Consider the following 13,211-nt stretch of genomic DNA (forward strand, 5'->3'; position numbering starts at 1 on the left):
TGTTGGGTCTTCGTTTCTGTGCGAGGGCTTTCTCCAGTTGTGGCAAGCGGGGGCCACTCTTCATCGCGGTGCACGGGCCTCTCACTATCGCGGCCTCTCTTGTTGCGGAGCACAGGCTCCAGACGCGCAGGCTCAGTAGTTGTGGCTCACGGGCCTAGTTGCTCCACAGCATGTGGGATCCTCCCAGGCCAGGGCTCGAATACACGTCCCCCACATTAGCAGGCAGACTCCCAACCACTGCGCCACCAGGGAAGCCCTGTAGACTTTTTAATGATGACCATTCTGACTGGTGTGAGGTGGTACCTCATTGTAGTTTTTGATTAGCATTTCTCTAATAAAATTGATTTTTTTAAAGGCCACATCATCTATTCATTCAATAAGTGCTTATTGAATGTATGGTATGCGCTAGGCACTGTCCTAGGTGCTGAAGATAAAGGCCTTTTTAATGTGGGATAGAGGTGATCAGACAGGCATTTATGATACAGTGTGATGTATAAGCAGAATCATTTTGGAATATCCAGCAGGGGCACTTAATCCTGATAAGATAAAAGAGTAATCAAAGAATGGATAAAAGAATGATTTCCTAAGGAGTGACAATGAAACAACTCTGAGGATGAATAGAGGTGGGTTGATGATAGAGGGAGCTGCACATGCTAAGGTACAAAGGCTAGAAGCAGCAGGGAATGTTTGGGTATTCCATGACGTTGAATATGGTGGATTTCTTGAGCCATTAAACCAAAACTAGCAACTCATTAGTCTGGACTTCTAGAGAAGTCTATATGAGAAAAAGTAACCCATTATATTTGTGAAGCCACTCTGGTAAGGTTTTCTATTACTTGAACATATTCATAACCAGTAGAGTGAGACAACATATTTAAGTTGAAATGAAAGGATGGATGAGATGTCTTAGGAACAAAAGAAATGAAATCCTAAAATAGAACCAGCTTTCAAGGAAAGGGCAGAAGTGGGCCTGCAAATGAATCCAAAACAGGGCAAAGAAATAAGAGGAGAAATCAGAAAAGTGGTGTCACAGGATGGCCAGGTTTCAAAAACCAAGTTGTGGTCACTGCTGTCATATGCTGCCAAATTAAGACAAAGACTAAAGCATCCATTTAATTTAACTAATGGAAGTCAGATTGTGGTGGGTTTGGAGCAAATGGGACAGGTGAGAAAATGGAAACTGAGTGCATAGAACTTTTTTCAGAAGGGTAGAGGAGGAGTGTGTGTTAGCTAGAGGCGACTTTATCATACTATTAGTATGACCGCCCCAAGTTGATTTTTCTTTTTGATTCCTTTTTTTTTTTTAAATATTTATTTATTTATTTAGGCTGTACCAGGTCTTAGTTGTGGCACGTGGGACCTTCCTTGCAGCATGTTTAGTTGCGGCATGTGGGCTCTTAGTTGTAGTATGCGGGCTTCTTAGTTGCAGCCTGTGGACTTCTTAGCTGCAGCATGCAGACTCTTAGTTGTGACATACATGTGGGATCTAGTTCCCTGACCAGGGATCGAACCCCGGCCCCCTACATTGGGAGCACCGATTCTTACCCACTGGACCACCAGGGAAGTACCCCCCCCTCCCAAGTTGATTTTTCAAAAGAAATCTTCGCAAGTCCTTTACTCTTACTTGAATTGTTTGAGGCCAGCAGCAAAATCCGTTGAAAGTCATATATAAATGAAAATACTCATAAATATCACATTTTGTGGCTTTTCAAGGGACCCAGTCTTAGTAAACCATTCCTTCTAGGAACATTTTTTTTTCTTTAAAGTGTAGAGCTTAAGCCAACAGTTGGTGTACTTTCAGTTAGATTCTTATGCACATGAGAACTGAGGATTGAGATAATGATGCTTCTTTGCCAACAATGAAGAGTAAGGGGTGGGGATGTTAGTTTTCAGCATAACTGAACAATCTCAATGGAACACATTAAGATCTCGACTATCCTGAACCTGTAGGAGAAAGGGTTCTTTAAACTGGGATATTTGTATGTCTTTTGGGTTGTCTCTAAACTCTTTGAACATATTTACAGAAATGTTTGTGTTTACATTTTCTTAGGATGGCCATAGCTTTCATTCAAAATTAAGAGATTGATAATCTTATGTTGGATTCCCCAGGCAGTAGACCCTGAGACAGAAATGTGAGTGCAAATAGTTTATTTGGAAACTGATGCCAGGAAACACTGACAAGGGCAGGGGAAGTGATACTGGAAAGGGGAAAAAAAGCCAATATGGGATGTGTTTTCAAGTATGTTACTTTATAGGCTACTGGGACTAAATCCTCTGTTGAGCTGAAAGACAGTGTGGATTATACTTCAGATTCATCCCAGCAAAGAGGTTAAGGAGCTCTGTCAGTTATTGGTTTAGGGATGCCCTCAGGAATGCTTAACTCCACTGCCCTGTAGTCAGAAAAAACCCTCATGTGAAGACTTGCACATGCTTGCAGGTTGGGTTGTACTGGAATCGTAAGTGCTGAGGGGATAAAGGTGAGGTGCTGCCAGCATCTGCTACAGAGGTAACAAAAAAATACAATTTTATTTCTTGGTTAATTGAAAATGTTTTAAAATTGTTTAATTGACTGGAAATTCTGTGACATTAAACAATTATTAGTTTTTAGGTGGTAATAATATTATTATGCTTATTTTTAAAGAGTCCTCATCCCTTAGAGATACACAGTGAAATATTTGTGGATGAAATCATGGTATCTGGAATTTGCTTTAAAATAACACGTTAGGGTGGATCAAGGTGGTATGAATGGTTAAATAACCCATATAAGACTGCCAGAAAACATGCCCTGTTGTCTTTTTCTTTAAATTGTATCAGTAGTTATCAAATGTTAATAAGGACAGATCAGCTCCTTTAGAAATCTTCAGGCAGAACCTGTTTTTTATTGATTGTGTTTTGCTGATGTTTCAGTTGAACATACTTAAATCACCAGTATTTTATTCAGACAACCTGGTTTGCTTATTAATAATTTTTAATAGTCAGTTGGCTGGCCCCTGAATAAGGTGTCAGCATTTGCTTTAAATAAGACATGATCACCATCTGGTGGTGAATAACAGTAACTTTGGTTTGTATATTGCTTTATGGTTTATAAAGTGTTTTCATGTACATTTTCTCATTTATTGAAATAACTGTAGAAGTTACAGTGAATTCATTTGTTATGCTTTCTGCCAAGATCTTAGGAAACTGTAAGATGACATAGTATGTTTCTTATATAGTTATCTCCGCTTGTCAAATGAATGTTGGTTGAAAGAAAAGCATGATCACTTGTTAGCAAGGAATAAAGATGACATAAATTTCATAAAGAAATAGAGTTATTTTTTTAAAATTTATTTATCTTATTTATTTTATTTTTGGCTGCATTGGGTCTTCCTTGCAGCACACGGGCCTTCTCTAGTTGCAGTGAGCAGGGGCTACTCTTCGTTGTGGTGTGTGGGCTTCTCATTGTGGTGGCTTCTCTTGTTGTGGAGCATGGGCTCCAGGGCACGCAGGCTCAGTAGTTGTGGCACACGGGCTTACTTGCTCTGCGGTATGTGGGATCTTCCCGGACCAGGGCTCGAACCTGCGTCGCCTGCATTGGCAGGCGGATTCTTAACCACTACGCCACCAGGGAAGTCCCAAGAAATAGAGTTCTTTTAATTTAAGTTCATAGATCTGCAGAATGGTCTTTAAAAGAAACAGCAAACTGATTTCCTAACACCTAAAATCATGGTATTGAGTCATAAAGGCATCTTTTAGTGTGCTTTTAAGTTTTTAAATACTACGGAACATACATGATGGGGATAGAAATCTGGCACTTTATAGAGGTCTGGTGTTAGGAAATCACTATATAGGTATTTATTTAATTAAACTTGTGGACTTCATTATTGACTCCTGTATACAAATGTCCATGGGAGCATTCACATCTTCCATCCCTTCCCTCAAAAGGGAGAGAAAAGGGGAAATAAAACCCTGCCAATAAGTTGTCTTGGGTTAGTGATGTCACTAACCCAAGTGAACTTGGGTTAGTGAACTGAAATTCTAAAGCCACTTTTGCCATCTTTTTCATCTCATCTCCCTCATCACTTTCCTACATACTATTCAGATAATTTTTCTTTCACACCTAAAGGAACTTTCTTTTTTTCTAGCTGTCTGAGAACTTTTAAAATTTCCTCACTCCATCTCTCCCTGTTGCTTTCCTTCTCCTTTATTTTCTTGTCCCTATTCTAGTTCATCAAATAGTTGAATGAGCCAGGAACTGTGCTTGGTGGAGGGACTACAATGATGAAAAAGGCAGATAGATCTGACCCTTACCTTCTTGGAGCTTACATCTAAGGGTGGCAAAGAGGAAGAAGAGGAGATAGATGATAGGTAATTACAAAGTGAGACTGTAAAGGTAGTTAAGACTATATGATGTCAAAGAGCCTACCTTTATTTTCTTTCTCTTTTCCTGTTTTATACTTAGTTCTTACTCTCTCTTAATTGTCAGCATTGGGGATAAATTTAAAACAATTTTTTAGCTACCATGCTTGATTTTCTGCTTTATTTAAATATTAAAATTGTAACATAATTTTTCCCATTATTGTGTTTAACATTATGGATAAAATCAATTCTTGTGGGGTAGCAAGGCATTTTGCATCTTGGCTTTGGTTTCAGTGGATACAGCCTCTTTCGCAGGTTGAGCATTGTCTAAAGATAGTGCTTTACATTTTGAGTAACAATGCTTGCTTTTGAATTCTAAAGCACAGTGTTTCTCAACCTTTTTTTTTTTTCTTTTTCCCATGATCACACTCCTAAAGAGAAAACTTTAATTTAAAATTAATTTCTCCCTAGCAAGAGAATTTAAATACTAAGGAGTAAGATTTTGTCAGATAGGGTTAAGTTGCTGAGAACCGTAAACCATATCTGAGATTTTTTGCCCTCCTCAAGGATCAGTTTTTGCCCCCTTGGGTGCGGTATTGCTCCCACGGAGAATATATACTGTAGTGGACTTTACTTTTATAATTGTAAATTTTCCAGAAAGCAATTTGGAAGTGAAGTGACTGTTTCAAAACTTTTAACTATAAAAACGGATAGGAAAACAGCAACAGCAGTCATGGTTGCACAACTTTGTGAATGTAATTAATGCCACTGAATTGTACACTTAAAATGGTTAAGATGACAAATTTTATATTATTTGTATTTTACCACAATTTAAACATTAATCATATAACATACCAAAACCCGTTGATTTGTATACTTTAAAAGGATGAAGTGTATGGTATGTAAATTACTTTTCAATAAAGCTGTTGAAAAAAGAAAGAATGGATTGGGAGGAGTAGTAGTAGTCTTTCTGTTGTTACAGAAAGCTGGATTACATTTTAGAAATGGTTAATGCCTCAGTGCATAGGCAGGAGCAACCCAAGGTAAAAGATAAAAACCCAGATACTGAGCTATGCAGAAAGGGTGGCTTGATTCATAAGTTAGGTCTTCTGAACTATTCCTCCATCCATTTGATACTTTAAGAAACATTAGAAAGAGCCTTGGATTGGAAGGCCAGAGGTCTGAGATCTTGCTTGGGCTCTCTTCGACCTTGAGCAATTGACATCACATCTTAGTTGCTAAGTTTTCTAGTTTATCAGAGAGTGTGCTTTCAGTTCAAAAATGCTAAATCCTATGACGACTGCTGTGTTATTCTAAGGCAAATAAATACCTGCCTCAATACTTAGACTTGGAATTGAATATTAGAGCTGGAAGACTTTAGATCATCTGGTACAACTCCATTTATGGATGAGAAAATTGAGGTTTGCACCTCTTTCTCTTGACTCTTTCTAGTGCTTTCCATAATATACATGTAACGCAGTTTTAAAGAATACCTAGTTGAAATATTAAGTGCAGGCTTTTAAGTGCAATATGAACATTTGAAATGATGAAGAGTATGAGAAATAAGACATGGTACACATAAATTTATTTAACTTTATTGTTAAATGTCTGTGTATATGTTGCCTTTCTAAATCATGACAAATCAAGCAAAAAGTCGTGGTTTCTGCTTTTAAAAATGAACAAATCAATAGGAATCACATAGAAGACAGATATATATAGTAGTTACTTTCTCAGATTAAGATTGGTGAAGGTGCTTGTTAGAAAATATTTTTAAAATTTTGAAATTTTCTAGATTTTGCAGTTTTCCTTGAGGGTACTTCTCTAAATCGCCACTGCTCCCACCTTAGTCCAAGCCATCATTATCTCTTGCCTGAAGTATGGCACTAGCCTCCTAGTTAGTCTAGTCGTATTCCCCACTTATACAAAATTAGAAAGTTGTATAATGAAGTTTCACATGCTCATCACCTAGGTTCAGTGAAATTTTGTAATTTTGTTTCATCTGTAACTTCATCTGTCCTCTGCTGCTTAGGTTGTTATGAAGCAGATCCTAGACACAGAATGATCTTTTAAAAACTTAGATCAGGAAACTTTCCTAAATTCCTCCCTTGATTTCTCATTACACTCAAAATATAATCAGAACTCTTCACACGGACCTCAAGGCTTTATAAGATATGACCTTTGCTTACTTCTTCAGTGGCATCTTTTACCATTTTCTCTTTCCTGACACACTGGAAGCTTTTAGCTGCTTCAGGTCTTCTCTACAGGCATTTCCTTGTGCCTGGCATGTTCTTCCCTTCCTTGGCTTGGTTGGCTGCTGCTTTTCATTCTTTTTTTTATTAGAGAGCCTTTCGCTGATGGTTTTATCCTGTATAAAAACGTTTACCTAAAATGTTAGCAGTTGGTGCATTTAGGTGAAGGGTGTACTAGTCTTTCAACCTTTCACTAGATTTAAAATTATTGGAGGAAAAGATCCCTCCTCTTCCTTAAATACTATGATATCATTATTTCTTTCTTTTAAAATTTGTTTTGGGTCTCTCTTTCCTTCCTTCCCTACCCATCCCCCCACCCCCCATGATTATTAAATTGAGTGGAGAGAAAAGAGAGAAGGGAAATAGAATTATCTGATTAGAGTTGGAGGCGTATGTTATTGGAAGCCATTGCCTCAAGTACCTCAGATTCCCTCTGCCAGGATGCTGTTTGTCAAGTACATATAAGGAAAGAGTAACCCTTTAAAGACTGACTGATGTGAGGGTGGCTCACATCATCTTACCTAGAGGTCTTTCCTCCCCATAAACATCTACCTTCTCCTTCAGGAAGAGGTGCTGAATGCTGGTTATTAGAGCCTCCAGCCATACTGATGTTTATAGTAGTACACTGATTACTTTCTTTGTAGCAGAGTTGTTTTCACGGCTTTGGTTCTGAAATAATCTGAGCCATGTTTGGTGTGTTTCTTTACCTATATGGGAATAGCAGTATGATTCTAAATGAAACCCAAAACCTAAATGGAGCATTAGAAACCTCTTGGTTTGCCTGCTTACATAACACCTATTCTTGGATTTTTTTTTTCCATTATGGTAATAATGGAAAGTTGAGCTTAGTGATTTATATTACACTTACCTGGCATCTCGCATCTGTAAACTATACCTTTTCAGATAAGGACCTAAGTTATAGTTCATAGTCTTGAGCCTTTTTTTTTTTTTTTTTTTTTTTGCTTTTCTGAAAACTTAAGATGATTGATTAAATGAACTTTTTGCCAATAAGGTTTATAAAAACATAATAGTTATTTCAAGGATCAAGTGGACTGTGGGACCAGTGTCATTATGGTTAAAACTGTGCTCCCCCAACAGAGTTTGTAAAAACTGACAGTAAGTAAAAGCTTTTTGTAAGCTTATACTTAAATCCCTGTATCTGAAATCAGTGTTCTTTTATCAATGGCCTACATAAAATCAACTGTTTTGTGATTCTAAGTGTATCTCTGCTTACAACCATAGAGGAAGTTTAAGTAAAAGACTTCATTGAGAAATGAGAGGAATTATGTCATTTAGTTATTATGAGCAGCTGTAAATTTCTACCATTAAAAAAGCAGAATTGTACGTAATAAAACTAGAATTGCGGAGGCAGCAGCATTCTTAAGGCTTGGTGCTGGAAAGATGCTTAGAAAAATGTAAAACTATAGAACATCTTTGGGTGATTGGATCAGTAATACATTCTGGGATCCTACCACTTACTGCTGTTTCATACCTGCATCATTTTGGCAGGCCCTTCATGAATTCACAGAGCACCTGACCTTTTCTTCTGCTTCAGAATCTTTCACCTTCTTGAGGCCTTTTGAAAGAAACGGGTCTGTTAAAGGTTATATATCAAATCTGTCATGTGAAAAGGTAGAGATCTTGGTTCAATTGGGACAAAACCTGTAATTTTCAGAATGACATGAAGTTGGTTAATAGATAATTCTTAGAAGGAAGTTAATAATTACCTAATGTTCTCAAAATGAAATTATTTAGGAAATGTTCCAGGTGATAAATAAGTGAATTTATAGATCGTCAGTGCGTGTCATAGAAAATGATCATGTGTTTTAAAAATATGATTGATGTTTTATAGCTGCACTGCCCCAAACCCTAGCCACTTGCCACATGTGGCTGTTTAAGTTAATTAAAGATTAGTAAAATTAAAAGTCTAGTTCCTTAGTTTTATTGGCCACATATCAAGTGCTAAATAGTCACATGTAGCTAATGGCTACTGTTTTGAAAAGTGCAGATATAGACAGCACTGTTTTAGAGAATGTAAAGTATGGGAATTGTAATATTTTCAATTTAACTTTTCTATTGAAGTTTTTATCTGTTTCTTATTGACTGGCAAGATATTAAGAGCTACAAGTGTCCATAAGGTTATTAGCCTGTCAGTTCTATTTGTAACAAAAAAAATAAGGAAATTGGATGTTAACTAGGCATATTGTGGTGATCATTTTGCAGTATTTACAAATATCAAGTCATTATGTTTTACACCTGAAACTAAATATAGTGTTATATGTCAGTTGTATCACCAAAAAAAAAAAAATTAAGTAAATTGTTAGTAAATTGTGGGTTCTAAATTTTAGTTTTAAATGTGCTAGCTGTGTGTGATCCAGTACAGTAGCCAGTAGCCAGTAGCCATATGTGGCTCTTGAGCACTTGAAATATGGCTAGGGTGAATTGAGATATGCTGTAAGGGTAAAATGATATATTTTGAATACTAAGTATCACCCAAAAAGTGTACAGTGGATGAAGACGGTCAAAAGGTACAAACTTTCAGTTATAAAGGGAGGTAATATACAGAATGGTGACTGCAGTTAATAATAGTGTACGGCATATTTGAAAGTTGCTAATCAAGGAGATCTTAAAAGTTCTCATAAGAAAAAAAATTTTTAACTATGTATGGTGGTGGGTGTTAACTAGACTTATTGTGGTGATCATTTTGCAGTGTATACAAATATTAAATCGTTATGTTGTACACCTGAAAGTAATACTGTCATAGGTCAATGATGTATAATTTTAATTGAGGTATAAATTTAAAAAATAAGTAAAATGTCTAAAAAATATAAAAGTCTGAAATTTTAAATGCTGATAGTATGTTTGAAATAACATTGAGATATATAGTGCTAAACAACATAAATTGTTAAAATTAATTTTGACCTTTTTTTTTTTACTTTTATGAATGAACTACTAGAAAATTTGAAATTATGTGGCTCATTTTATATTTTTATTGGATAGTACTGTGTAAGAGCCAATACTCTAATAAGGAAATCTACTTCTACATGCCTAAATCAAGAATGACTATATTTACAAAGTGGGCTGAAAAACATATTTATTGCAGATATTTACTTTTGTCCTCTTGGATTTTTAAAAATAGTACCAATTGCATCAATACTTTTTGTGATTTCATTTGTCTGTGATGTGGAGGATATGCATAAAACACAGGTGCAGAGGTTTTATCTAACTGATAAATGAGTGATGCAGATAATATGAATCCTTTGGCCATTCCAAGGACAAAGATGTTGCTGGAATCATTGGAAAGCCATCTCAGAGACTTTTAGGGCTTTTATTGACCAGTCATTAAGAGATGAATATGATTCAAGTGGCAGAAAACAGTAAACTGGAGCGCTTGAATAAAAGCCCAGAAAGGTTGTATACTGGGTATGCTTAGGGGATAGTGAACAGGCCAGAATGGCTTGAATCAAGCATTTCAGTGCAGGAGTAAGAGGGAAGGATTGCAGAGTTAGGTTGAAACTGAATATTGGGACTCTTTGGCTAGGGTAAGGAATCTAGATGAGTTTATATAAGTATTTAGGAGCCATCAAAGATATTTATGAACTGGGAAGTGACATGAAAGCAGTATTTTTTTTTTTAAAGATTGGTTTGGTTACAGGAGAGTATACATACCTGTTTTGAGAGAAGTGAGAAGGTGCAATGATATCATAGAGAAATTGGGGGAGATAGGGAGCAGGTTTGAGATGTAGGAAGGTAGAATCATTAAGACTACTGTGTTTGGGGAAAAGGAAAAAGGAGAAATTGAAAGTGACCTTGGTTCCCCAAATGTTGTGACAGAAGTGAAAAAATAAAGGTATTTTAGTTTTGTATAATGTTTTCTTTTTTTATTATTATTAATTTATATATTTTTGGCTGCATTGGGTCTTTGTTGCTGCGCGTGGGCTTTCTCTAGTTGCGGCGAACAGGGGCTACTCTTTGTTGTGGTGTGCAGGGTTCTCATTGCGGTGGCTTTTCTTGTTGTGGAGCAGGGGCTCTAGGCACGCCGGCTCAGTAGTTGTGGCTTGTGGGCTCTAGAGCGCAGGCTCAGTAGTTGTGGCGCATGGGCTTAGTTGCTCTGCAGCATGTGGGATCTTCCTGGACCAGGGCTCGAACCCGTGTCCCCTGCATTGACAGGTGGATTCTTAACCACTGCGCCACCAGGGAAGCCCTGTATAATGTTTTCTGTTTTTAAAACTGTAAGATAGCCAGTTCAGCCCTTTATTACAGACGAGGAATTTGAGAGTCATTGTTTAAAGAACTTGACCAGAATCATGGTCTCCTTGTCTTAAGTAGTAGAGCTGAGAACTGAGCCCAGGTCTTTTTCTTCCTGATGTATTGTCATTGGCATCTACTCAGTTGCCTACGTCAGTGCCTCAGTTTTTCTTGATGCTTTCACTTTGCTCAGTCAGTCAGTCCCTAAGTTTTATTATTTGTTTCCTAAACATAACTGAAATCTCCCCACTTCTCTTGGTACCACCTCTGCCTTAGTTCATGTTACTCCCATCTTTCTGGATTGATATTTTCCTGAATTTATATCTAGTCTCTACCCTGCACACTACCTCCTAAAACAAATAAGCAAATAAAAGCTGTTTTCCTACAGTTCAGTTTTTGAGATCTTTCTAAATTATAGAGCACTCTCTTGCTTAAACTTTTTAATAAAATGTAAACTTTGTAGCCTGTTCTTACAAGATTTTTCATGATCATACCCCTTTTCTGAGTGCTCCCAGTTCCATGCTCACTTTGTTTTTCAGCCTTTTGTATCTGCTGTTACTTTCTTTTTTTTTTTTTTTTTTTTTAAATTTTATTTATTTATTTATGGCTGTGTTGGGTCCTCGTTTCTGTGTGAGGGCTTTCTCTAGTTGTGGCAAGTGGGGGCCACTCTTCATCGCGGTGCACGGGCCTCTCACCACCGCAGCCTCACTTGTTGCGGAGCACAGGCTCCAGACGTGCAGGCTCAGTAACTGTGGCTTACGGGCCCAGCTGCTCTGCGGCATGTGGGATCTTCCCAGACCAGGGCTCGAACCCGTGTCCCCTGCATTGGCAGGCAGACTCTCAACCACTGCGCCACCAGGGAAGCCCTGCTGTTACTTTCATAAGCAGTGTCCTTTCCCCCTTTTCTCCACTCCACCCTCAATCCCATGTATTCTGGTCTTGGCTTAGTTTAATTGTCTGTTTACTCGTCTGTAATCATCCCTCCCGTGCTTCTTTCCTTTACCTCCAACTCACCCACCATTTACCGTCCCCCTCCCCGCCCCAGAGAAGACTCCCTTAAGTAGGCTCATTAAAGGTAGAGGCTATTTCTTGCTTACTAATAGTGGGCCCACAGAAATTTGTTGAATAGTGAAATGTTTTTATGCTTCAGGGTCATTTCAAGTTAGAAGTGGCTTTAGTGGAGAGTAAAGAATCTGAAAGAATGAATAAAAAAAATTAGTCCATCACTTCCCAACCTGTACTTCAGAGCACTTGTATACTACAAGGTATTGTGTGTTTCACAGAAAAAGATTCCATGATCAAATATATTAGGGAATGCTGCAGATTATATCCAAGATAGGGATATAAGACTATTTATATAAGACTAATCAATTAAGGCTTCAGGAAACTCTGTGGTAAAAATAAATATATATTTTCCTAATGTATTTGATTATGGAAACTTTTTAGATAGTATAAATGTAATTTCTCTTAGGTTACTAGCAGTATTTAGTATTTGGGAAATGCTAAATGTGTGTGTCCTTTATTTCCCTCTGGTCTAATTAATACAGTTATACCATATAATCAGATGATGCCCAAGGGATATTTGGAGGAACTCTGGTTGTTTACAGTTGGAAGAGAAAACTTGAGGGAAGATACAGCTGTCTTCAAATATTTGAAGGTTCCAATAAAAGAGGGATTGAAAGTATTTTCTTTGAAACTAGAGAATAAGAGCAAGAAACAGGGGAGGAAGGTGTAGGGAGGCAGATTTTTTACTTTGTATAAGGGTAACTTTCTAATAATTAGAATTTTGGAAGGTTAAGTAAATTTTCTGTCCCTGTAGGTTGTCAAGCAGAGACTTACAGGGATGCTGTAGAGGAGTTCAGCACACTAGAGAACGGATAGATCAGAAGAGTAGTTTTCTTCAGCAGCTTGAAAACCACTTAGACTCTGTTTCTGAGATATCTGTCAATTTGGAATTTATATTCGTTGATTCCTTTCTAATTCTGTGAATCTGTGTCTTGGTCTGCAATCTCAGTCAAGAAACCAAATATGTGGTATGAGAAACACAGTAGAAATTTTAGTTGTATAGTTAAGTGCTTTTACTTTATGGTATTTTTTATAGACTTTATTTTTTAGAGCAGTTTTAGATTCACAAAAAAAATTGAGCACGAAGTATAGAGAGTTCACATATACCCTCTTTCTCCACACTTGTACAACCTCTCTCACTGTCCACATCCCACACTACTATGGTACATTTGTTGAAATTGATGAACCTACATTGACACATTATTATCACCCAAAAGTCTACAGTTTACATTTGAGTTCACTCTTAATTGTTGATGTTTTGAAAGAAAACATGAATATTCTTGTTCATGTTTAAAAAAGTAGTTTTCAGTTATT

At 37.2% G+C, this 13,211-nt stretch overlaps 1 protein-coding gene across 1 annotated transcript in view; it reads left to right on the forward strand.

The window, feature by feature from the left end:
• The window catches only part of RSF1 (remodeling and spacing factor 1), a 186,384-nt gene that overhangs the window by 31,078 nt on the left and 142,095 nt on the right, over positions 1 to 13,211 (forward strand). The window lies entirely within an intron of this gene.

The sequence above is a fragment of the Balaenoptera musculus genome, chromosome 8 (assembly GCF_009873245.2).
Source record: "Balaenoptera musculus isolate JJ_BM4_2016_0621 chromosome 8, mBalMus1.pri.v3, whole genome shotgun sequence".
NCBI classification, from domain to species: domain Eukaryota; kingdom Metazoa; phylum Chordata; class Mammalia; order Artiodactyla; family Balaenopteridae; genus Balaenoptera; species Balaenoptera musculus.